The 26,686-nt window shown below is 42.7% G+C and overlaps 1 protein-coding gene across 1 annotated transcript in view; it reads right to left on the reverse strand.

Annotated features, from left to right (window-relative positions):
• Phldb2 (pleckstrin homology like domain family B member 2) overlaps window positions 1-12,219 on the reverse strand; it is a 97,011-nt gene extending 84,792 nt beyond the window's left edge. The window contains exon 1 of the mRNA XM_032900256.1: window positions 12,095-12,219. The gene's annotated coding sequence lies outside the window, so the exon portion shown is untranslated. The remainder of the gene's footprint in view (window positions 1-12,094) is intronic.
• Between the last annotated feature and the right edge of the window lie 14,467 nt (window positions 12,220-26,686).

Genomic DNA, 26,686 nt, shown 5'->3' on the forward strand with positions numbered 1-26,686 from the left:
CACAGGACCAGGCTCTGCTTCTCTTGAGTTCTAGCTTTCTAACCTCTATGCCTTCAAACTCCTCCTCCCCCCACCCCCGCCACGAGTTTTATATCCCAGGGCAGAGAATAGAGAAAATATGTGTTAGTAGATGGAGTACTCTTATTGTTCTTATTTCTCCAACAAATGGATTCCAATCCTTTTCCTTTGCACCCTGTTCTTTGCTCAAGGATCTACCCGTTGGGGTGAATTATTAACCACTAGACTCACGTACATAGATGCACAGTCTCCAAAGAAGAGGCTTCGGTGTCTCACAAAGATCCAAGAAAAGCAGTTCCAGGCGTGTGTGTTGGGTGGGGGAGGGTAGTTTGTAATGACTGCACAAAAGTCTTGTCTTATTCCAGAAGACTGTAGCTATTACAACAGACAGCAGCAAGCTTTATACACATATGAGTACGTACAAGAACTCATTCTCCACATAGCCACAGAAGCCTAAATTACACAAGGCCTTTGTAACACGCAAAGACAATGTTTCAGAAGCTGGACTTAAAGCGTTTTTAGGAACAGCCCAATGTTGCGGAGCTAAACAGCAGGACATAGAAGAAAGATCGGGGCTACCAGGAATCAGAATACTCAGTGGAGACTCGGGGTACCTACTTCATGGTTGGTTTCTTGCTTTTCTTTTTACTTTTTTTTTTTTTAAACTTTATCATTTTCTAAAGCCGTCTAAATGGAGGATGATCATTAAGGAAAGAAAGACAGATTACACTTGACTCTACAAGAATGAGAGGAGTGGAAAGTAATGGAGATGTAGGGAACAGTGAATGCAGAGAGAGCATACCAGGACACAAAGGAAAAGGACATCCCAGTTCCTTCCAGTCTGCCACAAAGGTGTCCAACTCCAGGCTATGCTCCTTACAGTGCCCCCTAGTGGACCACTAGTACTGCTGTCTAAACTCTGCCATACAAAATGCAGAGGGCACCGTGAGGAGTCTTAACTATAATCACAGCCAAGAGCAAATGACCATACTTGCAGTGAGCTAGTTTCTCAGATCGGCTACTTAGCCTCGATTGTTTTATTTTATAAGTTGGTGGGAATTCTTAAGAACTCAGAAGACACAGTCAAAAGGTGAAAGGGTCAATCATAGGATTTTTTTTTTTTAAAAGTTTCTGTGCTAGTTCCATCAATAAAATGCTTGTGTGCAGGAACTTTACAGCATTCTTTAGACTATCCAAGGAATTTGGCTGCTGTTTCCTGTGATAAGTCTTTGTAGTTGGGGGAGGAGGTTAAAAAACAGCTTTAGCCTCAGAAAATGGGAGTCACCGAAGTTCCCATCCACTGGCAAAGTCCCAAGTTTTCCTAAAGAACCATGATCTAAGTTTCATCAATTAGGCTCACATGTGTGCTTAAACAGTGGTGAAGCTTTAAGCTTTAGCAATATGTTAAGAGATAAAATACATCCAATGAGTGAGACGTACAATAAATTCAGGTTCAAGATTATTCAAATTAGAATTATGTCTTTCATGACAAATTACACGGAACTTTTTGTTATTGTTACTTGTGTGTGTACAAGCAGGACGTGTCGGGGTGGTGCACATTCTGCAGCCTGCTTGTGGAGGTCAGAGGATAACTTTCTCAAGGCTAGGAGCTTTACCCGCTAAACAATCTTGCTGAAGAGCATGCCCTAGTAAAAACACTACAGACCTTCTTCGGTGGCACATACCTGTAATCCCAACAAGGGAGGCCAATGCAAGACAGTCATAAGTTCAAGGTCAGCCTGGTCTACAAAGTAAGATGTCTCAGAAACAAAACAGTGACAGCAGCAAAACCTTTCCACAAAAAAAAAAAAATGCATTCACTTAATTCTAGAACACAGGAACTTATAGTGGGGAGAAAGGTCTGAAACAGAAAACATGTGTTCCGTCTTAATGGGGAAAAAAATCCAGCCATGAGACAAAGCTATTCTAGGTTAAAAGACTCAAGAGACATACCAATGAAATGCAATGGATGAACATGGTTTGCATCCTCTGCGAAAAGATCCATCTGCTTAAAAAATGTCTGAACAGCCAGAATTTGAAAGCTGCCTGAAAATCGGTTATATTGCTGTTTTCAAAACTGCAATAACATGTGTTTTAGAATCGTAATTGCTCAGAGTCAAACTGCAAATCATTTGTGGGTGAAAATCTAGGCGTTTGGAACACGCTTTGTAACAATCCATACTCAGGAGGAAAATGGGGTCTCCCAATGAAACCAAAGTAACAAATATAAACATTCGCGTTGCCCATAGGTGCTTGGCTCACTATGCCCCACTTTTAGTGAGTGTTCAATGGTTCTGTAGGTTTAAATTTTCCACAGCAAAATTTTGGAAATTTATCTTTTCCAAAAGGATAAATGCATTCTGGAGCCAGAGTAAATAAAAATAAAATCTATATACTGATATAAATTATAGTGTCACAGTATACAAAAATGGAGTGGGTCTCAGCAACTTGAATTAATACTAGCTCATCGTACTAAACCAAATTCTACAAAAGATGATTTTTAAGGTACCCAGGGGGAATTTGAAAGCAAATGCATTGGTGATGATTATAAAATACGTAGGCCATCTCTGTTAAAGAGACTTGCAAGATAACGTCAGGTAGAATACCTAAATTTCAACAACATTTGTGTCCACATAAAAACACTTCCATGGGCAGGAAGTAGAGTCAAAGCTAAAAGGGTCTTGAGGTTGTCCTCAGCCTAAGATTCATAGGGCAGCCTAGACTACATAATGGAAATAAAAACAGACAGGGGCTAGGGAAATGGCTCAGTTGCTATGGTAACGTGTTTGCTGTTCAGGTCTCAGCACTGATGTGGAAGCTGGGCACAGTGGCACAGGTCTGAAACCCTGGTGTTAGGGATAGTGATGAAGACAGTGCTTTCCCAGAGCTCACTCTGTAGACAACATTGTTGAACTGATGAGTTATGGCCGGATTCAGTGGAATCGAAAAATAGCAATTTAGGGTAACACTTAATGTTGATCTTTATTCTCCACACACAAGTGACCACTCCCACACAAACAAATATTTGCCATAGATACAGAGGACACCACATATATGAAATACACATTAAAAAAAAAACAAAAAACATTGCTTTAGACAATGAAAGTATATGGGCATCCATAGAAACTACCAAACCTTTCATATTTTAATAAGTTTTAGCCTTAAAAAAGCTAGCATATTTATGGTAAGAAGTGGATCAATATGACCTGTAGATTTTAAAATTCTCTTACTTGAGTTGACAAGATAGGACAAGACGGTTCAGTGGGTAAAGGCATTCACTGACAAGTCTACGCTCTTGATCCTCAGGACCACTTAGGGGAGAAAGAAAGTCAATTCCACATATGCCTTTGGAATTCATGTGCCCTCCCTCACACAACTCCTCCCCCAGAGGAATAAATAAATATAACAAACAAACAAAATCCTGTTATTGCTTCTCAGAAGCTGGGACAATACTTTGGGTAAGAAGTCACTGGCTTCATACTTTGAAGGTTTTTCACTGAAACCCAAACTAGTTTTTCATGCAAGATAAAGCTTTCTAAAACGTGTCCCAGATGAAATCCCGCACCTCCAGATGCCACTCCTTTCTCCTCGTGGGTACAGTTCATGCCTGGTAGGTGATTCTACCAAGTCCAGGACAAACCCAGGCAAATCCTCCTCCACTGTGTGATTATCCTGGGGAGGTGAAACTAGAGAGCTGGAGAGCCCTGTGGTGTTAACTGGAGAGGGGTCATCTGTGTGCATAAGCTGTGCTCTCTCTCTTGAGTCAGGAAAGGGCGCCAATCTGATTCCTTGCAAGCAAAGCTACATTCAAGAAAGAATATGAACCTAGGATGACATAGAGAAAAACTCTACTTTGACCCCGAAGCCACTATGGACTTAAACTGAAAGTCGTATCCATGACAACAAAACTGTGACCTTTCCATCCTGTCTTGCTCTTCCCTACCGCCACTGACTGAAAGTACATGCACTTGAGAATATTTCATTTTTCCAAATAACATTCCCCACACTCAAATCCTTGCTATTTACCCACTAGTATGATCTGGCAATAATCAGAGAATAAGTAGGTTCTGGGAGAGGGAACGAATGATAGTCAGAGATGCCTTCTTCCACACTCAGAAAGGTTTTAACACCACTCCACCCCCAGGGCTTGAGAGGTCAAATCTAGAGCCTTAAGTGTGTTCAACAAATGCTCTACCCGTCTCTAGCTGCACCACCGCATGTTTCCCCTGTTAACTCCAAAACTGGGATGGGTGGGCTTTTAAAGGATGTTGTGCACATCTTAAAAGTAAAGAGACATTCTGAGCAATACATGGCTAGTGGATTTCACCACTGAGAGCATCTCAGAGCAGGCCTTCACGCATGAAGCAGGACACCTATCACAAGGCATCCCAATGTTACTAATAACACCATCATGCAAGAGGTCAGTGGAACAAAATGTCATTCTGTGGGCCAGTGAGATAGCTCAATGGGTAAAAGTGCTCGCAGTGAATTTGGAAGGAGAGAACAGCTCCAGAGTGACCTCCTTGTTCCCACCTGCCTGCCATGACAGGGAGGCAGCCATATGCTTTGCCCTCCCCAATTTATTTTTTTCACAAAAGAAAAATCACTGTGAGGCCCAGGATCACACTTCCAAGCACAAAGTTACAATGATAATGTAATTCCGTCATTTATTTGACAGTTGGTCATGAAGAGAGGTTGTTGTTAGATCTCACAAGTTGCCTTGCATGAAAGCAAAGGGGGGGGGGTTATTCCTTGACCCTTTAAACATCAGGAAACAATTGACTGAGTTGAATTTACTTTTGATCAATGCTGGGTTTTTGAGAACTTTACTTTTACCTGTGTGAGTACGTGTTGGGGGGTGAGGGGAGAAGAGGAGGGAGAGGAGAGAAGAGAGAGAGGAGAGGGAAAGAGAGAGAGGGAGAGAGGGAAGAATAGAGAATGATTAAGGAGTGTGTGTGTGTGTGCGTGCATGCGTGCGTGTGAGTGTGAGTGTGAGTGTGTGTGTGTATGTGTGTGTGTGTGCGCTCGAGTATGTGTGTGCTACCAAGGAATCCAGAGGAGGGCACTAGAGTCACCCATGGAGCTGGAGTTCGGGCATATGTGAAATAGTTGATCCAGGTATTTGGATATGGGCACTCGGTTGTCTGGAAAGCATCAAGTGTTCTTAACTGCTGGGCCATCTCTGAAGGCCATTCTCAATGTTGATATTTTGGGGTTTTTTTGGGTTTTGTTTTGTTTTGTTTTGCTTTTTTTTTTTTTTTTTTTTTTTTGTTGGTTTTGTTGTTTTTTGTTTTGTTCTTAAATAACTCTCTCCAGAAGACCTAGTAAAGGAAATGGCTACGTTCAGATGTTATTTTTTATTATAATGGCTAAATCCAGTACAAAGAACACGAGACAGCTTGCCAAGGACACCCGTCAGGAGGCTGGTTCTCCTTCGGTGTCCACCAACTAAGAGGGATGACACACGGAGTGAGTCACTTCATCTATCCCCACCTGGTTGAAGCAGTGGTTTGCCAATGTTTGAAGTGCTGAGAGTGAATTGGACGTTCCTGGTGCCCCAAAGAAACTAACCCAGCAGTGCCTGTTACATAATACAGGAAATGGAAATGACCACAGAACATAAGCATGTTTTAGTGATAAGATAACAGCTACCTAATTGGGCAAAGCTTTCGCTGACATTGCCCCCCCCAAGGCACGCCAAGGTCACGATGAACAATCTCCGCCAAACACAGTGAGAAAAGGTCTGGTCGCACTGTTAATGCAGTATTTCATACCCGCTGATTCAGCAGTGTATACAAGAAACTTTTCATCTACATTCCTATGTCCTGCAATTTCCTTAATACATCTTCAGTTGCTTTTGAAAGCGTACTTCAGCAGTGATGCAAACAGCGCGGCAGCCAGGCACCTCTTTCCAGGCCTTGTGGAATAGCTCTTGACTGTTCACACCGGGTCTGATTTGGTCAGAAGAATGCAGGCGTTGGCTTACACCACTTGTACCTGATCCGGAATTCACCAGTGCAGAGGGTCAAGGAACACATCTTAGAGAACTCAGTAACCCCCCCTTTTCATTATTTGATATGCTGATTCCTCAGTCACGCTGCCAACCTGGAGAAGTCACCAACGTCGAGCAAACAATCATTCTAAGGGGGTGAAACAGCAGCACGCACTGACCTGCGGAGCTGCAGTTCAGAAAACGCTGACTCAGTTTAAGTTAACGATGCTGAATACCAGAGTGTGCGAGCCTTCTCTTCCTCTCGTTTTCCGAAATAAGGAAACATACCTTGTCTAATAAAATCAGCCGTGCACATTAAAGAAATGGTTCTTCCATGTACTAAAACTATCTGTATGACTTGGCCTGCTACCTCATGCTATTTATCCGGGTCTTCCCTGCAAACTTCTGCAGTCTCTGGCGATCTCACACCTCCATGCGATGACTTTTTTACCCTTGGCTTTCCTTTCCCTGACACTGATAGCCAAAATGCTTTAAAGGTTTTGCCTTTAAAGTAGCTACTACACAAAGCCGCTCTTCGGTGACGTCTAAGAAGCATCCCTACACCTCATAGGTGCATCCATTTTACAAATTAGCCCCTCGAACTTTCTGTATGAGTCAAACACAAATTCTTGCTTGGTAAGTTTTATGCTGGAGGGTTTTGAAAAACCTGACCCATAGCTTTACTTATTTTTCAAAAGACAAAAGACACGTTCTTCAAATCCTAGGAAATATTTTCAACCATGACTTTCTCGCTGTATTTACTGAAGTACATCGTGGCAGGATATTGTGGCAGATAATTATGGTGGCAGCGAGAGTGAGCAGGCAGAAAGTGAGAAAGAGAGGGTTGCTACCCCTCCAGGGAAGAGTCTGCAGGGGGCAGATCTCCCCCTGACAGTCAGTCCTTCCAAAGTCAGGATCCTAAAGGTTCCCATGTACTCCCTTCCCTTTGAAAGGCATCTCTTGGCTAGTTGCCAACATCAGACCTTAATCTATGGAGCTCTGATTTCCCCCCAGGAAAGCCACCTCAAAAACCTTTCTTCTAGCAACCAAACCTCCAAGATTTGAGGATCAGGTAGGTCACCCAGGAATCCATAACACTGGCCTAATGTCCAACTCTAGTAAAGTAAACTAACTGTGCTAACATCTGTAACTGAAACAGTCACACAGACACAACGTTTCTGATACTCAAAAGCTCACCAAGGATAGGCAGCGTGGTTCATGCCTGTGATCTCAGTACTCCAGGACACCGAGGCACAAGTATCACAGAGAGTTTGAATAGGCTCCAGGGCAGCCTAGGCTACAGAATGAGCCATTTTCCTGAAGCCAAACGCTAGCAAAGGATCAACGACAAGAGATGAAAGAAAAAAAAAAAAATTGGGGCAATCCTTTCTAGAAGTGGAGCCATTCGCTAATATGAAATTAAATTAATAATAACTTTGTGCAGGATGTCGTGGAACAGAAGTCAGGAAATGTGTTCTGTTCTGTCACTACCAAACCATGTGTTAGGCTTGACAGCAGTGGTCTCGGATAGGAGAATTTGTTTTTTTGAGAGTCTCACCATGCCCAGCTCTGACGGATCATAGTGCTCGCTATATAACTGCAATGGTTTGAAGGAAAATGGCCCCCAGATTCATATATTAGACCCCAGTTGATGAACTGTTGGAAAGATGTGGCCTTGTGGAAGGAATGGTGTAGCTGGGGTTGGGCTTTGAGATAAAGGCAAGTCTTTGTCTATTGTCTCTCTGTCTTTCTGTCTGTCTGTGTCTGTGTGTCTCTGTGTCTATCTTTCTGTTTGTCTCTCTGTGTGTGTCTGTGTGCCTGTGTGTCTGTGTGCCTGTGTGTCTGTGTGTCTGTGTGTATGTATGTATGTGTATGTGTCTGTGTGTGTATGTGTGTGTGTATGTGTGTGTGTGTGTGTATGTATGTATGTGTATGTGTCTGTGTGTCTGTGTGTGTGTGTGTGTGTGTGTGTCTGTGTGTCTGTGTCTGTGTGTGTGTGTGTGTATGTATGTGTGTGTCTGTGTGTGTGTGTGTGTGTGTGTGTGTATGTATGTGTGTGTGTCTGTGTGTGTGTGTGTGTGTGTGTCTGTGTGTGTGTGTGTGTGTGTGTGTGTGTGTGTGTGTGTCTGTGTGTATGTATGTATGTGTATGTGTCTGTGTGTGTGTGTGTGTGTGTCTGTGTGTCTGTGTGTCTGTGTCTGTGTGTCTGTGTGTGTTCTGCCTGTAGATGAGGATTTAAAGCTCTCAGATACTGCTGCAGTGCCATGGCCGTCAGCTTCCAGACATGATGAAACTGAACTAATCCCCTGAAACTGTAGGTAAGCCCTAAGTGAATGTTTTCATTTATAAGAGCTGTCATAGTCATGGTGTCTTTTCACAGCAATGGAACACTGACTAAGACATTAGCCAAGCTGGCCTTGAACTCATAGCAATCCTCCTACCTCAGCCTATTTAATCCTGAGATTACAGGTGGGGGACCTACCAAGCTGTTAAGAAGTCCTTAGTTGTTTTGGTTTTTTTATTTGAAATGGGTCTGATGCAGCCCATGCTAGTTTTAAGCTTGCTATACCGTCAACTATGACCTTGAACTCCTGGTCCCCCAGTTTATATCACTTGATAGAACTGTAGATATAGACCACCAATCCTACCTCTTTTGTCATTCTGTGAACCAAATCTAGGGCACCATCATGCATGTGAGGCAAGTATTTTGCCAACTGAGCTACATTCCAGCCTGGTAAGATGTCTAAGGCTTCTTTTACCCCCAGAGTTATCTTGTCTGCCCCAGATAGCCATGCTTGAATTGTCTTCACATTTCAGCCTGACACAATTGAATGTACTCTATATACATACTCATCGGTTTATCGGTCTCCCCCACACACCCTTCCTCTGCAGCTGCCAGGGATCTTCCCCCTCCATAACCAGAAGGTTCCTCCCTTTCCCTTCTGTCTGAGGTAACTGTGCCCATTCATGTGCTCTGATCCTAAGGCACAGTGAGAGAGTGAAGGAAGAAAACCTCAGATGCTCTGTTTTGTACCTGCACTCAAAGGCAGCATCTGCTATGTCTGTGGGACCATCTGTTGCTACTTGGACACGGACAGGATGGAGCAGGCCTCAGAAGTGGTGTCACAGGTCACACACACCCAGGCATATGCTCCGCAGTCACCAAGGCTTACTTACATCACTGCCCCCAGCCAGGAGTTTATTTTCCAATTGGGGAATGCTATTGCTGAAACTCTCAAGAAGGGTCAAGTCCCGTTTTTTGTTTGTTTGTTTGCTTTGTTTTTTAGTCTGTTGTTGTTTCTTTGTTTTTAAAGCTGGCTTGTCTAAATATCAATTCTTAAATTCTCTAGTCCCAGGCTATAGCAAGAACTGTGTCTGCCCCTAACTCTTCCAAGGACTTGCCAGTCTTTAACCCCTCAGCTTATCATCTGTGAACCCAGAACTGAATTAGTGATCTCCAAGGCTCCCTTGTGCTCAAACTCAGTTGTAAGCTAAATCAAAAGCATAAAGAAAACCTAACAACTTCCTTCATCCTTATAGGATATTAAGACTCCTAGAACTGAGGACAGATGCAAAGCCTTGTGGGATATGGTCTGTGTGAGCAAAAGGAGTTAAGTAAATTTGTGCCGATCTAAATTAAGAACCCCAATTGGCTAACATCTGGCTGACCTGGGGGAAATGCTGTAGAACGGGGCTTGAGACAGATAGTCCTCTGTGTGTTCTAGACACTGCACAATCTTTAACAGCATCCCAGATCCCTATTCCATGGATGCTGATGGCACTTTCCTACCCTCAGCTTGATAACCAAAAGACTGTACCAAGATTCCCTTCAGCCTGGAGGCCACCTCTTCTTCCTGAGAACTACTGCCAAAACACATTTCAGGGCTTTGAGACAAAGCACATCCCTCAGAAGGTGTTTCTGTTTCAAGTGGATGGCATTCCCACATCTAGTAATTAAGCACAGAGCGATTTAGTGACAATTTATAAAGCTCAGGTATTCTTGGAAAATATACAAAGTTCCTGTCCTTCCCTATCACTTGTGGTAATACGTCTCTGCTAATGGCCGAAATGTAGCATCCTGTAAGGTCAGTTACCATAACCACAAACCCCCAACTGCTTTAAACAACTGTGCAAAACTAATAAAGACTCCTGAAGCGAATTCTCCATTATGCTCCACTACCCACCATGCTTAGAGCCACCAACATTGAAGAAAGTCGAGCAAAGCAGTTCAGTCAAGCTCGATCAAATCAACCTTGGCTTTTCTTCCCTGTCCTGAAGATGCCAGAGAAAGTGGTCAACTTTGGCAAGAGTGGTTGAAGAGATGTGTCACATCTTCGCCTACTTTCTTATCTAGCTTTTCTTGCTTGCCCCACGCAGGGATCCAGCAGATATCCCTGCAGTCCTTTCTCACCCCAAAAGACCAATAGCTGCCAGCTGTGGGGGAAGCAGACTGAAGCCTGGAAATCGCCTTCCCTAATGACTGCTCTTAACCAAACATCTCCCTTTGCCATTTGTTGGAGAGCTAGGATTTGCAAACTCCCCTGCTTCAAGGGTAAAAGCTACACTAAGCTAAACAGAAAAAAAAAAAATCTCTCCTGGCTTTTAAAGACCTCTGTCAATGTTTGGAGACTGCAGAATTTCTTAATGACACACAATGTTTAAACTCCACAATGAATTTATCAGGAAAAAAAAATTCAGTTAAAACCTTTTAAACCACTAAGTCCAAGATAGGAAACCTCGGGAAAGACACAACTGTTAGTTTTCAAGGAACCTTAGCTCTTTATTCAAACGAGTATTTATGCGACTTAACCCAATGGCACCGCCTGGTTAAAAGAAAAAAAAAAGTGGACTACTCTAAAGGTTTATTTACCCCAAATCCAATGAGTCTGTTGCTAGCCTACCAGGAACTAAGAATTCAAATGCTCCGAGGGCAAAAGTTTAACCCTATGAAGCTGTGAACCATATTTGGAACCTTCCATCTAAATTCGGTCGTTTGAAGCCCAGAGGGGAAAAAAATTCAAACACACAAGTTAAGCCCAAACTGGAAGCTTAGAACAAGTGTCAGAGTTGAACATTTACATCTGTAGTTTGCATGTTCACATACTGGAGGGAAAGGCGGCTGGCAAAACATTTACACTAACGGACTACACATTTTAAGTCTCTACTGGATTTACCCTCACAGCTTCTACTGGCTATGAGAGGAGCTGTACATCCTAGAACTCTTGACATACCACAAAAGGAAGACTTCTAGGGAAGAGGGCTGGGCCGGACCAAAGGATTTCCAGTCCTAGCCGGTCCTCATAAAAGGCTGCGGGAATCTTTCCCCTTTGAAGTGGGAAAGGTATAAGAGGAGCCTCTGGAAGGAGGTTGGACTTAGAAAGCTCTTTCAAACAGGAAACCCCAACCCGGGAAGGGACAGCCAGTCGGTCAGCCTTTTAATTTCCTGCCGGTGGCGGGAGTTCCCTAAGTCCTCCCAGCTTCAAGGGCTGCTGGCAAGGGTGAAGTTACTGAGCGCACAGAGCAACGCTTCTACAGGACAGGGAGCTGCTGAAGCAGAGGGTCGAAATGCTACGGGACTCGCAGTTGCTATCACTACAGAGGAAGAGACCATCGCGCCATCGATGTGAGATGATAGGGACACCAGAGCTAAATCACAATCACGGGCTCCTGGAGGGAATCTCGATCCGGAGGCTCACGGTGCGGTCTCATACTAGAAACAAAGTACAACTAGAAGCCTATTTCAGAAAGGTCGTCTCTTGAGTCGTATACTCCTCAAGATCCAGCTGTGGACCTTCTCATTCCCCGCGATCCAGATCTCTGTCTAAGCAATAATCCAGAGTTTCCGCCAAAGTTCCCTTCGGGACCCTTAATTAAAGCTTGCCTTTTCGACCCGATCACCGTGGAAACGTCACCCCTACTGGACCCCTTCCCCACAATCCCTCCACCCCACATCGCTATGCACAATGGACGACAGAGCACTCTAGGACTGTAAGGTTTGGGCGCTGCCGACCCCTGCCCGGGGCTTTTGTCCCTTCAGCCTGCAAGGGAAGCAAAAGAAAATCTGCGCTCAGGGCGCCTACTCACCAGCTCATCTTTCTCTGGAACTGCAAGTCTCTCCGCTGCCCTTGGGCCTGTCCCTTGCCCCCGCCCTCCCTCTCTGGGTCCTAGTCCGGTCCCCGCCACCGCCGCCGCCGCAGCGAAGCAGCCAGACCGTGCGGCCGCACACCGCTCACTCCGGGCGCCCCTCCCGGTGGGGGCGGCCACCGCCTCCTCTCCGCCCCCGACCTCCGCAGAGAGACCGGCGGCTACCAACTCAGCTGAGGGGGAGGCTGTGTCCCCAAGGAGCCACCAGGGTGCGCAAAGGCAACGCAGGCCGGCTCCTCCAGGCGCTCTGTAGCCCACTACTCACTTGTGGCAACAGTGCGGCCGAATGCAGGTGGCCAAAGAAAGCTGTCACCCTGGTTGCTCTGTGTCACACTCAGCAGCGCCCCTCGGGCCGCGGCAGTGGACTCCTCGAAGCTCCCTCCTGGTCCCAGCCGGAGTTTCAATGCACCGCAACCGATCCTTGGAGTTCCAGCTAGGAAGTCCCTGAGCCTAGGCAGCCTAGGCTTCTAGGCTGCTAAGTTGCTGCTGCTTTTTCCGCAGTTAGAGTGGCCTGGCCACTTGTCACATCACCGGACTCAGCAATGTAGTAGAAACCTTTGTTGTTGGCTTTTTTTTTTTTTTTTTTTTTTTTTTTTTAACAAGGTGGAAATGGGACGGGAGAACACACGTCCCGGAGTGTATTTCCTCCACAATGATGAAGTGTCTGCTGTGAGAAACTCCAGGTGACCGCACCTTCCCCATAGACTGTTGTCCCCAGGGCAGGCTTACCTATGCGTCAGGAAAGCAGCTTTGCCAAGTGGCAATGGAACCCCCCCGGGGTCAGGGCTGGAGTCAGGCAGATTTAAAACTCCGTGATACTGATTGCCTCAGAGTGCTGTCTCATAAACGGTTCTGCGTTTTCCAACACATTTAACATAACCAGTGGAAACAATATTAACGTGAACTTTTTTCAGCATTGCTTTCCTGGGCAGCTAATCTGTCTAGACACAGGCAAACGTGGCTCTCTGCAAAGTTTTGACCCAGTGGGACTAAGTCAAGACAACCCTGGAGGAACTCGCAACGTGCAATACACAGAAAGCTCAAGGACTGGCAAGCTCTTTAATAACAATACAGCTCAGGCAAATTGTTTTAGCTACAACCAAGGATGTCTTCAAGGCTGTGATAGCATAGCAACAGAGGTAGCAGTGCAGGTACTTTTAAAATTTTAAAAGTCTGACTTTTAAAATGAAATGCCTTTTATTATTTATTCTTCTGTGTGTGTGCGCGCGCGCGTGTGTGTGTGTGTGTGTGTGTGTGTGTGTGTGTGTGTGTGCCCGCGCACGCAGGCATGTATGTGCACGTGAATCCATGTAAGAAGGGAAGGCAGAAATGGCCATGAGCCACTCAACATGGGTTTTGACAGCCACACTCGGATCCCCTTCAAAAGCAGTACAGCTCTAAGCTGCCAAACGACCTCTCCAGCCCCAAAAGTTTGTCTTTCAATTTTTATGAAAGCCATTCCTATAAGGATGCTTTGTGTTTTAGAGCATTCTCCATCCACCACCCTAGTAGGATTTACCCACATTAATAAATTCACATGACTTGCATATGGTCCATTTCCCTCATCTTCATCAACTTAAAATAATTCATTCCATCTCACTGAAAGTAAAGACACTCCCCAACCACTTGTGTTGCCATTCACTTAACCTTTTAACTGTAGCAACACACCTGTCAACAATTGTTACCAAAAACTGTCTCTACTCTCTGCCTTCTCAACTCTCTGCCTTCCCATTTACTCTGGTCAGGAGTTGCTTTTATTGTATTTCCTCTGAGCTTAGATTATGCAACTGAAAGATTGCTTCTTCCCAGGTATGGTGGTACGGTTGACAATAAGTCCAGCTCTTGACCAGATGATGCAGCACAAACAAGAGTTGTGTGCAAGCTTGGTCCTCGGAACCAGTTAGGACCAGCCTGAGCTATGTAGTAAAGACTGACTCAAAGCACCCAGGGCTGACTGTGGACATCGATATGGTGGTTCCTCAGAAGACTGGGAATCATTCTACCTCAAGGTCCAGCTCTACCACTTTTGAGCATATCTCCAAAGGACCATCCACCCTAGACAAAGTCAGTTGCTCAACGATGCTCATTGTGGCTTTATTCATAATAGCCAGAAACAGGTAACAACGGAGATGTCCCTCAGCCAAAGGATGGATAAAGAAAATGTGGTACATTAATACAATGGAACATTACTCAGTTGATTTTTTTTAACGACACCATAAAATTTGCAGGCAAATGGATGCTACTAAGAAAAAATATCATCTTGAGTGAAAAAACTCAACCCCAGAGAGACAAAGATGGTGTGGATTCACTTATAGATAAATGGGTACTGGCTGTTATATAATGGATAATCAAACTACAATCCACAGGCCCAAAGAGTGGGTAAAGAGGAGGGTAGCATGGGTATCCCCGGGAAATATAATACATTTGGGGAGTGGCCTGGAGCTTGTGGGGGCAGCAGTGGGGGATGAGGTCAGAGTACAGAGCTGGCCGTGGGGCTCAGCATTACCAAGTCCGATCACCATTTTCTCAGCACTGGGAGCAGTGACTGCCTCTCACTCCTCAGTAGCAGTCACCAGCTGATTGGTAGCTTCTTTTTCTCTCCTTCTTTCTTTTGGCCTAAGCACTGACAATCCAGAGTTCAGACTTTGAACTTATTTTCATTCTACTGCTTCCATTAGTGCTGTTTCTCTAGCCCCACAAAACTAAGTCCCATCCTGGGTTGACACTCCACAACCTTTGCCCCAGCCCAACCCACTCCTCCCGAATCCCAGACCCCTGGCAGTCCAAATGGATGCCTACTGACCTTGTATTTACCATTTCAAACACAGATTCCCTAAAATCTCTCCCTCTGCTGCCAATTACATTACTGAGCTGGGCTTCTCTCTCAGTGCCTCCTGCCTCTCTCGCTCAATTCTTGATGCCCTCAATATCTCTTATTATCTCTCACTCTCCTCAACATCTCTGCATTAGACTTCCGGAGGCATATGTATTTGCCTCAGGACTTCAGAGCATGCTCCCTCTCTGTCCCAGGCTCCCTGTCCTTCCCCACTCCATGCATCTGTATAGCTTGGCCCCTCACGTCCTTGGCTCAAATTTAACCACCTCCTGGAACATTCTGCTAACCGTTTAAGATGAACTTGCCATCCCAATAAGTTTTGTTTAGTTTATAATTGTAATTTGTGTTCTGTGCTAGTCATCTTCCCATTACTGTAACAAATATCTGAGGTAAACTCATCAAGAGAAAAGGGATTTTGAGCCCACAGGTCTGGGAGGTTTCAGCCAACAGTTGACTGGCTTGGCTGCCTTGGGTCTGTGATAAGGCAGCAAGCAGCCATGCAGAAGACAAGAACTGCTTATGCCCTCCTAGGGAGCAAGAGGGTGGAGCTAGGGCTGATAGTACTAGTTCTTCGGTGGCCTCTAGCTTCCATTTTTTTTTGTATGTTTGCTTATTTTGTTTTTATTTCTGTTTTTTCAAGACAGCTTCTCCATGTAGCTCTGGCTCTCCTGGAAATTGTTCTCTAGCCCAGGCTGGCCTCAGACTCAAAGCAATCTGCCTCCCTAGTGCTAGACTCAGAGGTCCACACTACCATGCCTGGCTCACTTGCTTCTTTTTGTTTTTGTTTTTGTTTTTGTTTTTGTTTTTGTTTTTTTTTAAACATTAGGACATTGTATCACCATCTTGCTGACTGGCCTAGGACTTGCCTTGTAGACCAAGCGGATCTGAAATCAGAGATTCAACTGCCTCTGCCTTCAGATGTATGTCCTAGCATGTTGGGCTTAGGGGTTTTGCTTTAATCTTAAAATTTCCATCTCCTCTTAACAGTATGGTAAGATGGTGACCCATCCTCCAGTGAAAAGGCCTTTAGATAATAATACTCCAGATCTTTTGACATAAAGTGTAGAAATCACAAAGTGCACTCCTAAATTATATTAGCATCTGCATAGCCTCACTAGAATGGGAGTTCTAGACAGACAGCTGTTTATCTCCCCCTCCACGCCATATCCCTAAAACACCTAGAATGTTGCCTGACACGAGTTCACATGTATGGATGAACGATGGCTTTGACCCAGTGCTTATAGATTTTTTTCTAACTGAAACATGGTAACCAATATACTTAACCTAGATAATTATTCTCTAAGGAATATGTCTGCTACCACAATATACATAAGTAGGCAATATTTAAGTTACTGATATTCATGCCCAACTAAAACATCACAGATACTTATTAAAATGGCATTTACTGTGTGGATCATTCTTCTAAATGTGTTACGGTATTCAGAAGTTTATTTGTGCTACAGTGCTAGAATTGCAAGGGAGAAAAGGCGGCACAAAGATATCACATTCGCTTTTCAGTTAGTACAGTCTCGAGTGCAGGCAGCAGGGTTTTAGAGTGCTCACACCCTAGATGCCACTGTACCCCACCTCTTCTCCAGTATGAATACTATCAGAGGAATGTCTGCAGAGTGACTAATTCCTAATCAGTAGACAAAATCTAATGTCCACTGTCCTGCTGTCTCTGATGATAGCTACATTCCTCAAAGGCCAGGGGGTCACTTGATTCACATTTATGTGAATCACACACTGGGGCTGGGGAGATAGGGAAAGAAGCCACCAGAAAGTACTCACTTAATGTGATTTTTAAAGTTATGAAATACAGCAGAGCTTCTCTTGATGAGTCAATGTGAATTTCCCTCCATTCTGTAAATATCGGGGCAGCTTAAAGACAGAAAGGATCCACACCAAGGTTCAAGCAAACTGAATGTTAAAATCAGAGCTTTAAGGTCTTAACACAGGGGGTTGGGGAGGTCTCACTCAACAAATAAGTCCCACTAGCAGTAGTACCAAATCTATATATAGTTATGATGGTTTATAAACAGAGACTAAATGATAGAAAGACCTAAGCCCTTCCCTTTTACTTTTTATTTCCTGGGTCCTATTTATTTCAATTTACTTATTTATTTTAAACAACTCAGGCTGACTGTGTAACTGCGACAGGTCTTGAACTTCTGACCGTCTACCTTCTGCATGCCGGGATTGGAGTTGCCATTCTGCTTAGTTTATGAGGTGCTGGGGAATGAACCCAGGGCCTTGTGCAGGCCAGGCAAGCACTTACTTCATCAATGGAGCCACCTCCCTAACCCAATTCTGGGTTCTTTTAAGTAAAACTCCCTCTTTAATCATGAATCGGAGCTGTACCTCCTAGTCTTTGCCATTCCTAGTCATCTATTTAGGGTCTTGTGCTGCAAACAGCACAGTAACATGCCTTCCTTTGTGCTTTATCTCTCTGGGATGGAACTGATTTTAATAAAACTTTCTCTTATTTGGCTGTGTTTTTCAACTTCTTAAGGGAAGAAAAGAAAGGTTTTATTATACATGTGCATGTTCATGTACACACACACACACACACACACACACACACACACACACCAGTTAAAATAATTCTGACAATAAAAGAACAGCTGGAGGTATCATTCTGATTTTAAGCTATTCACAAAACTATAGCAATAAAGAGCGCATGGTATTGGTATAAATACAGACATTGATTAACGAAAGAGAATTGAAGACCTGGACATATGTCCTCACACTCATGGACACCTGATTTTTGATAAAGAAGCAAGTAAGAAAAAATACATTACAGAAGTGATGGCATCTTCAACAAGTAGTGCTGGTCCAACCAGATATCTGTATGTGGAAGAATATAAATAGATTCAATCTATCACCCTACAGGGAAATCAACTACAAATGGACCAACGTCCTCAACCTCAGACTTGATAGTGTGAATCGGGTAGAATAGAAGGGAGGAAATATGCTCAAACTCATTAATACACAAAAGGACTGTTTAACAGGATCCTGATAGCAAAGATATTAAAATCAATACTTAATAGATGGGACCTCATGAAGCTGAAGTGCTTGTGTATAGCAAAGGATATCAACATTTAAGGAAAGAGATAGCCTACAGAATGGAAAAAATAATACCAACTCTCCATCTGACAGAGGGTTAGTATGTAGAATATACAAAGAAGTAAGGACCAAACAAATAAGCAAATGAACTGAACATCAAGAAAACAAACAACCCAACCTAAAAATGGGCTACAAATCTATACAGAGAACTTTCAAAAGATGATACATAAATGGGTGAGGAAAACTTAAAAAAAAATGTTGACTATACTATCCTTAGCCATCAGGGAAACATAAGTTAAAATGATGAAATTTCATCTTACCCCAGTCAGAATGGCCAAGATCAATAAAACAGATGATCGCACATGTTGCTGAGGAGACAGGGGAAAAACAACTTATTCATTCCTTATGGGGATACAAACAGGTACAGTCACTATAAAAGTCAGTGGGAAGGTTCCTCAAAAAGCTGAAAATCAATATATCATAGATCCAACTATTCCACTCTTGGGCACATACCAAAGGACTCTACTAAAGAAAAATTTGCTTGTCTATGTTCATTGATGCGCTGTTCCTAACAGCCAGTATTTGGAAACAGCCTGTATGTACACCAACTGTTGTATGGGTAATGAGCATGGAATTCCATTATACAATAGAATTACTTGGATGTTAAGGAAAATGAAATTATGAAATTTGTGGGTAAATGAACAGAAATAGAAATCATCATCCTAAGTGAGGTAACCTAGACCCAGAAAGATAAGCATCTTTTGTGTACAGGTTAGCTTTTATGCTTTATGTGTGTTATGTTTTATTTAGAATATCCACAGGAGTTATGTAGCTAAGGAGGGATCAGAGGGGAGAAGTGGGTCTTCCAAAGAGGGGAAATAGAATATAAAGTTACAAGGGTAACCTCACCCAGGATGGTTACCCTTGTAACTTTATATCATCCTGAGTGAGGTTACTCAATCACAGAAAAACATACTTTGTATGCACTCATTGATAAGTGGATATTAACCAAAAAGCTCAAATTACCCAAGATGCAATCTACAGACCACAGGAAGCTCAAGAAGGATGACCAAAATGCAGATGCTCCCACTTCTTCTTAAAAGGGGGAAAATATTCATAGGAGGGGATATGGAAGCAAAGTTTAGAGCAGCGACTCAAGGAATGGCCATTCAGAGCCTGACCCACGTGTGGTCCATATATATCCAGCCACCAAAACTAGATAAGATTGATGGAGCTAAAAAAATGCATGCAGAAAGGGACTGGATATAGATCTCTCCTGAGAGACACATCCAGAGCATGTCCAATACAAAGGTCAATGCTAGCAGCAAACCACGGAACTGAGAATAGGACTCCCTTGCAGGGAATTAGAGGAAGTATTGAAAGAGTTGAAGGAGCTTGCAACCCCATAAGAACAACAATGCCAACCAACCAGAGCTTCCAGAGACTAAACCACTACTGAAAGACTATACATGGACTGACCCAGGGCTCCAACTGCATATGTAGCAGAGAATAGCCTTATTGGGGCACCAGTGGAAGGGAAGGCCCTTGGTCCTGTCAAGGTTGGACCCCCAGTGCAGGGGAATATGGGGGAGGGCAATAAGCAGGATGTATAGGGGGAATACCCGTATGGAGGAGGGGGAGGAGAGGGAATGGGAGTTTATGGACAGGAAACCAGGAAGGAGAATAACCTTTGAAATGTAAGTAAAGAAATATATATAATAAATATATAATAAAAAATTTTAAAAGTTACAAAGGGATAAAGGAGAAAATAAATGAAGTGGGGAATGAGAGGGAAAGGTAGAGGAGGGAATTGGGAAAATAACTAATACTAAAGGTTTTTTGAAAGGCTTCCTACTGTAAAGGCCTTCTAAAATATATATAGAAAGGGAGTTTGAGTGTAGCTACCATGTAATGGGGAAGACAATACATCAAGAAATACCCCCAGCTACATCCTTTTGACTTATGGTCCATAGATTCCCCTGCCAAACATCAAAGCATATGGTTAATGCTCTTGGCTAATCCACACACCCTGAGGGTTAGACCCTATTGCTGAAGACACCACATATGGAGAACATAGAACATGGAGAATTTGCGCTGGCGCTCTACTAGAAGCATCACCCCTACTAGAGCTGGAAGATGCTATATACATGGTACTGGGGGATAAAAGAAAACATCAATTTCACCCAGGTACAAACCCTGTGTGCTAACATAGGATCTTGTCTGGAAGATATGTCTACTTTTCCTTTCTTAAAAAGTCTATTCCACATGGGAACTGTAACCATTGTTAAAGAGAACTATGTAAGATATGCTCACTCTTGGAAGAGTGGTACAAATGTTATGACTTTTTGATTGGATTTAAGGCCTAATTCATGAGATGGAAACCATATCTGTCACAGTTAATGAGGCCAAGAATCTGAGGCTAGACAGGTCATGGACCTAAGAGGAAGCCTACTACTATTTTTGTGCTAAGTGAACATAGCATTAAAATGACTCTTAATGACATGCTGCTTATAAATCAGGGCACCACTTTATTCTCCACAGAGAACCTCATTCACACAGAAGATGGTAGTTAACAAAGAGATCCACAACTAAGCAACGTTAGGAGAGTAAGAGAATTTGGAGCACTTGGTCATAGATTGTAAGAGCTAGAGGTGGTGGGTGGACCCTATAAATGGTGTCTTCCAGACACAACAGAGCTGATAATCATATGAACTCACAGACAGCACACGAACTAACACACACAAGACCCACACAAGTTCAAGCCAGATAAAATGCCATCAGGGAGAAAATGGAGTGGGCACAATTTCCTACCCTTAGTCAAGGAGTTATTTGCAATTGATAGCTTCTGAGTGGGTAAAGGTCATTTTCTTCAGTGTCTAAGACAGGCCCCATATTCAGGAGGATTTGGCCAACACAGATCCAACTTGATTCCTTTTGCAAATTTTTTTGTTTTTGTTTTGGACCTTTTAAGGAAGGATCTAGAAGGAATTGAGGGAAGGGAAAGACTATAATCAAAATATATTGTATGAAATTCTCAAAAATAAATATCAAAAAAGAATGGAATTATACATGACTTATTCTATTTGGAATTTATATTATTGTTGTTGTTGTTGCTATTGTTATTAACATAATCTCACATAGTTCAGACTGTCTGCTAATTCATGATCCTCCTGCTCCATTACTGATACTTCCTATGCAGGTACTACAGACACATAAGCCATTTTGAAATGCTTGGAGTTATTTATTTTGCATTAGCATTCCTCTTCCTTTCCCTGCAGTGAGAACTACCAAATCTTTATAGCCCTTAACCAGTCTCCAACACTTGCAGCAAACTGTTTGCACTGCTGTTTTTTGTAATACCTCAACTATCTAAAGAATCAGGAAGCTGTCCTTTTCAGAGTGCTGTAGAGACACAGTTGACTTGGAGGCAGGCAAACCTAGGTTTAAACCACAACTTACTACTGGCTGTGCAATTGGAATCAATTGTTTACCTTCAGAGAGAATTGAATTGCTACTCTGAAGAACTCATATTATAAACTAAGATAATTATGTCCATACCAGGTTTTCTTTCACGGATGATAGACAGCAAAAAGAGAGCACTCAAAAGAAAAGTTGCAAACCACCCTGCCCTTCTGTAGAACTGATCATCACAATGAACAGTATCTTAGGTAAGCTGAATGCCATGTCATGTATTCCTTATAGAACTCAGTGACCTGACAATCATTCTCTCTCTTAAAAAATATATATGTACTTTCATTTCTTAGAAAAGCTGTCATTCAAGATGGATGAAGCAAAGAAGTGCAGGCCGATAGGAGCCGGATGTAGATCTCTCCCGAGAGACACAGCCAGAATACAGCAAACACAGAGGCATATGCCAGCAGCAAACCACTGATTTGAGAATAGGACCCCCGTTGAAGGAATCAGAGAAAGAACTGGAAGAGCTTGAAGGGGCTCGAGACCCCATATGTACAACAATGCCAAGCAACCAGAGCTTCCAGGGACTAAGCCACTACCTAAAGACTATACATGGACTGACCCTGGACTCTGAACTCATAGGTAGCAATGAATATCCTAGTAAGAGCACCAGTGGAAGGGAAGCCCTGGGTCCTGCTAAGACTGAACCCCAGTGAACTAGATTGTTGGGGGGGAGGGCAAGGGGGAGGAAGATGGGGGGGAATACCCATAAAGAAGGGGGGAGGGGGGGGATGTTTGCCTGAAACCGGAAAGGAATAACACTCTGAAATGTATATAAGAAATACTCAAGTTAATAAAAAAAAAAAAAAAAAAAAGCTGTCATTAATTTTCACATGGAATTGTAGTCACTGTTAAAGAGAACTATGTAAATCCATGGTTCTTTCCATATCCTGTTTTTCAGGAAGCTCGTAGGCAAACTTCTATCGAATTATTATATAACAATAATAAAGATTTTTTAATTCTTTATTTTCTGTCTTTGCTGTCTTTTTATTCCAATAACTTTATCAGATGCCTAGATTTTAACTCTATGTTCTCAAATACATACTTAAATAGATACACTACAGACAACCTATTAGTTACTTAGGTTAACATAAGAAAATGAACCAAAAATGAATTAGAAGTCAGTTTAACCTCCCAGGAGCACAGAAAGGCAAATGCTTCATTTTTATCTCTTTGGTACATTAGCTAATTATTCCCAAAGTGACATTTTATGTGTAAGCTATCACAAGATGTGTCTTATAAATAACAGAAGGCTCTAAATACATTTACACTGATGAATTTGGGTATCAAATGTTTTTGTGTCTGTTTCACATTTTTTTCTGTGAACTTATGTTGTAGTCAGGCAGGAAAAGGATTCTCTCCCTCTGCATTTGACAGCCTGTGGTGTGTGTGTCTGTGTGTATGTGTGTGTGTGTGTGTGTGTGTGTGTGTATGTGTGTGTGTGTGTGTGTGTGTGTGTGTGTGACTGATTAATGTATTCCAGCTGCATTTATTCTGGCTTACTTTTCCAGTTATAATCACTTTTCATGCATGGAGGGCTTAAAACAAAAGTTGCATTTTTCTCTGTTATCTTTTTATTATAGGAAATAACAGCTCTGTGTTCCTTGATATGGCAGGACATACAGGTTCTCTCTTCTCTCTGTGGTCTTTATTCTTCCTTCTATCTGAATTTCACCATCCATCCAGTTATCTCACACCAGGGTTTCAAGTTCATCTGTAATAATACATTTAATACACTAGAGACTTCTGATAGCTCGGAAGAGGGATCAGGGTTCAGAACATAAAAAATGTCAAAACAAAGTCAACGTTACAAAGCACCTCTCTGTTCTATTCAGTGTGCACAGATGTGCAGATAATGACATGCCTCTCCTTGGGGATTTTACTGACCAGCATAAAGCTATAACAGAGTGGTATACATAGCTTCTAAGCCACAACACAGATGAGTATAGAGTTGCTGTGGTCAATGAATTCATCAAAGAAGATAGCACATTTGACCTTCATAATACAGGAAAGGGGGCTTTCTAGACAGAGAGAACGGTGTGAGCAATGCAGGAAGACAGTAGGTTTCAGGGAGTTTTGGGATATGGTAAATGACAGCCTATAGAGAAGAAAGAATATGAGGAGGAGAGGAGAAGGTAAGATCTAAGAAGATAGGGTCAGATTTGGTTGTGGGGGTTGGGAGACATAGAATTGAATTTCAGACTTCATACCCAATACTATTTAAATTATATCGCTTCCTTGCTCTAAGTTGGTCTAAGTTTTTCCTTGCCTGACAAACACAGGAAGAAGCAGTGACTGTAGGAAGTAGAGCCTCATTATACAGGGAGAGGATGTAAGAGAAAGATGAATTCCAGCTATAAAACTGATGCTCCAGTCAAGCCCTGGAGATGTTATTTCCTGTGTTAATCTAGAAGTAGCCCTCATCAAGGATGCTCAACCGAACATTCTCAGATGTCCAGTTTGGGCACTGGGATCTCTCTACTCCTCACAGCCATCTTATTTTTCTCCTGTTATTCTAATTCTACAGTCAGAGATCTTAAAAAGATCTTACAGAAATGAGCAGGAAATAGCTATGATGTTGGATCAAGTGTGAGTGTGGCGGTTTGAGTGAAAATGGCTACTGTAGGTCCACAGAGAGTGGCACTATTGGGAAGTGTGGCCTTGTTGGAGTAAGTGTAGTCTTGCTAGAGTAAGTGTGCTACTGGGGGGTGAGCTTTGCAGTTTCAAATGCTCAACCCAGATCCAGTGGCTCTGTCTTCCTGCTGCCTGCTGATCCAGGTGTACCTCTTCAACACTGTTTCTGCTTGCATTCCGCCATGTTTTCTACCATGATGATAATGGACTAAACCTCTGAACTGTAAGCCAGCCACAGTGAAAGGTTTGACTTTATAAGAGTTGCTGTGGTCATGGTGTCTCTTCAGAGTAATAAAAACTCTAACACAGTTGGACTGGAAATTTAGTGATACACCCTACTGTGTCCCCAGAGACTCAGGCCTGCTTGCTTGACCATTTTCAAATGTCCTACTTTACAAGGATGCTTTCATTGTTTCTCTCAAGGAACTGGAAAAGCCAGCCATTCAAATTGTCATGATAATGGCCCCTAACTCTGAATAGATATCAAGTTTTAGTGCTGAGTGAGTGTCAATGGATTAAAGAACTGATTCTGATACCCACAATAGTGTGTGTGACTGCTGTCATGTTCTTATGTTTATTTGAATTTCCAACTGTTCTCAAGAACAGGAGTTTCTGTAACCCACAAGTATGTCTAAAGAAGATGATAGAAATACATTACTATGTTCAAATGAGAACACACACACACACACACACACACATACACACACACACACACACACATCATAAATGAACTAAAGCCATTTGTAGTGACAGTCTCCTACTTCTAACTTCTAGAGATTGATTCCTTAGGTATCAGTATTATACTTCCAATAGTGACAGAATTTCTAGAAAGTCTGGAATGATGATACAAAACTGTAAACCGCCCTCCTCCTGCCCCGTTCATGCAAGAGACTGAGGAAGGAAATCATGAGTTCCAAGTCAACCTGGGCAACACAGTGAGAACCTGTATCACAAAACAAAATACCCTCAAAACTACAGAAAACCAACTGGAATTACCTCCAAAATGTTAACATTAATATAGAAATAAAATACATCTTCATTGCTAACATTGGAATTAGCATTTACAACCTAATAATGCACAAGAGGAAAAGTTACAGACATTAAAATGAATTGACCACTTAAGAAGCATATATGAATCTGTCTAAATGGTACATTTTTTTTCTACATCAAGATTAAGAAGAGAGTTTTCTGGGGATCTATTTTCTCTAAAAAACAAATTCTAGATAAGGGTTGTTGTTCCCCTCCCCACCCACAGCTGAAGTGCCGGAGGAAAAGTCACATACAGAGTATCACTCTCTAAGTCCATTGGGTACTAATGAACCACCAACACAAGTCCTTAGGTGGTTTTGAGTTTCTTTGCTACAGAAAGCTACTTTGGTCCCACATCCAAAAGTTATCAAAGTGTCCATCCATGTGGAAAATTCCTTACAAGGCAGTTCTGAGGGCCCATGTTCATGGAGTGCAACATTACCCAGGACAAATAATTCACTGACAATTAACTTCTTAGAAGAAAGTTGTAGTGTTCATGGGTCATTAGCGTTTCTTGCAACCTGCTCAGTGACTTTGCAAATGATTGAGCACTGTGATCTATTGGAGTTATCAATCCCTTTGTTTCCACTCAAATCTCACAGTCCTCAGGACAGTAAAAAAGGATACTTGGGATGCAGATGGAGAAATGTGGGGGCCATGCACTGTATACTAACATAGAAGCTATGCATAAGCATATTGGACCACACACAGAGAGAAAGAGAGAGAGAGAGAGAACACTATCACCATCCCGCACGACCTCTCCAGTCCTCTTTCGTTATTGTATTCTGCAATAGATCAGCCACATATCCAGCCATCCAACTTCTCGATCTGGAAAATGCCTTTCGTCTTCATTCTTCCTAACCCTTGGTAATAATCCATTGTTGAACCATATCACTTCTTCCACTTACTAGCATTTGTTGGTTTGTTTAGCACCATTGGGGGCAGAGTCTTTTACATAAAGGCAAGCATTCTATCACCAAGCTACACTTCTCATTGTGACTTCCTAAGTATCTGTCAGCAGTACTCCTCTCTCCGTCTCACTCGCTTCATGGGCTATTTGTTACTTTAACTCCCACTTCTTGAGATAGCTAGAGTAACCTCAGGAGTGGAGGAGCAATGGAACCTCATCTGGCCTGGGGACATGCACTGTGGGACATGAACATACATATATAAGTGTGAATGTCAGAGGATCACTTAGGGGCATTGGTTTTCTCCTATCATGTAGGTCCTACAGATGAAACTCAAGTCTTCAGGCTTCTCAGCAGATGCCTTTACTGACTAAATCATCTTGAAGGCCCAGTTATTCATTTTTTGAAGCTCGAGTTTATGGTTGGATGTCGAGTCTCAGGAGGTACAGGCAGCCAAACACTGGCATGTAAATTCCCTAATAAACGAAGCTTCTAACCTCAATATCATTAATTAAAAGTTTTAGTTATTTTATTAGTTTTCTTTCCTCTTCACAAAATTCTAGCTTTTGAGGGTCAGAATCTAAC

Source organism: Rattus rattus, chromosome 4 (assembly GCF_011064425.1).
Source record: "Rattus rattus isolate New Zealand chromosome 4, Rrattus_CSIRO_v1, whole genome shotgun sequence".
In the NCBI taxonomy this organism is placed as follows: Eukaryota; Metazoa; Chordata; class Mammalia; order Rodentia; family Muridae; genus Rattus; species Rattus rattus.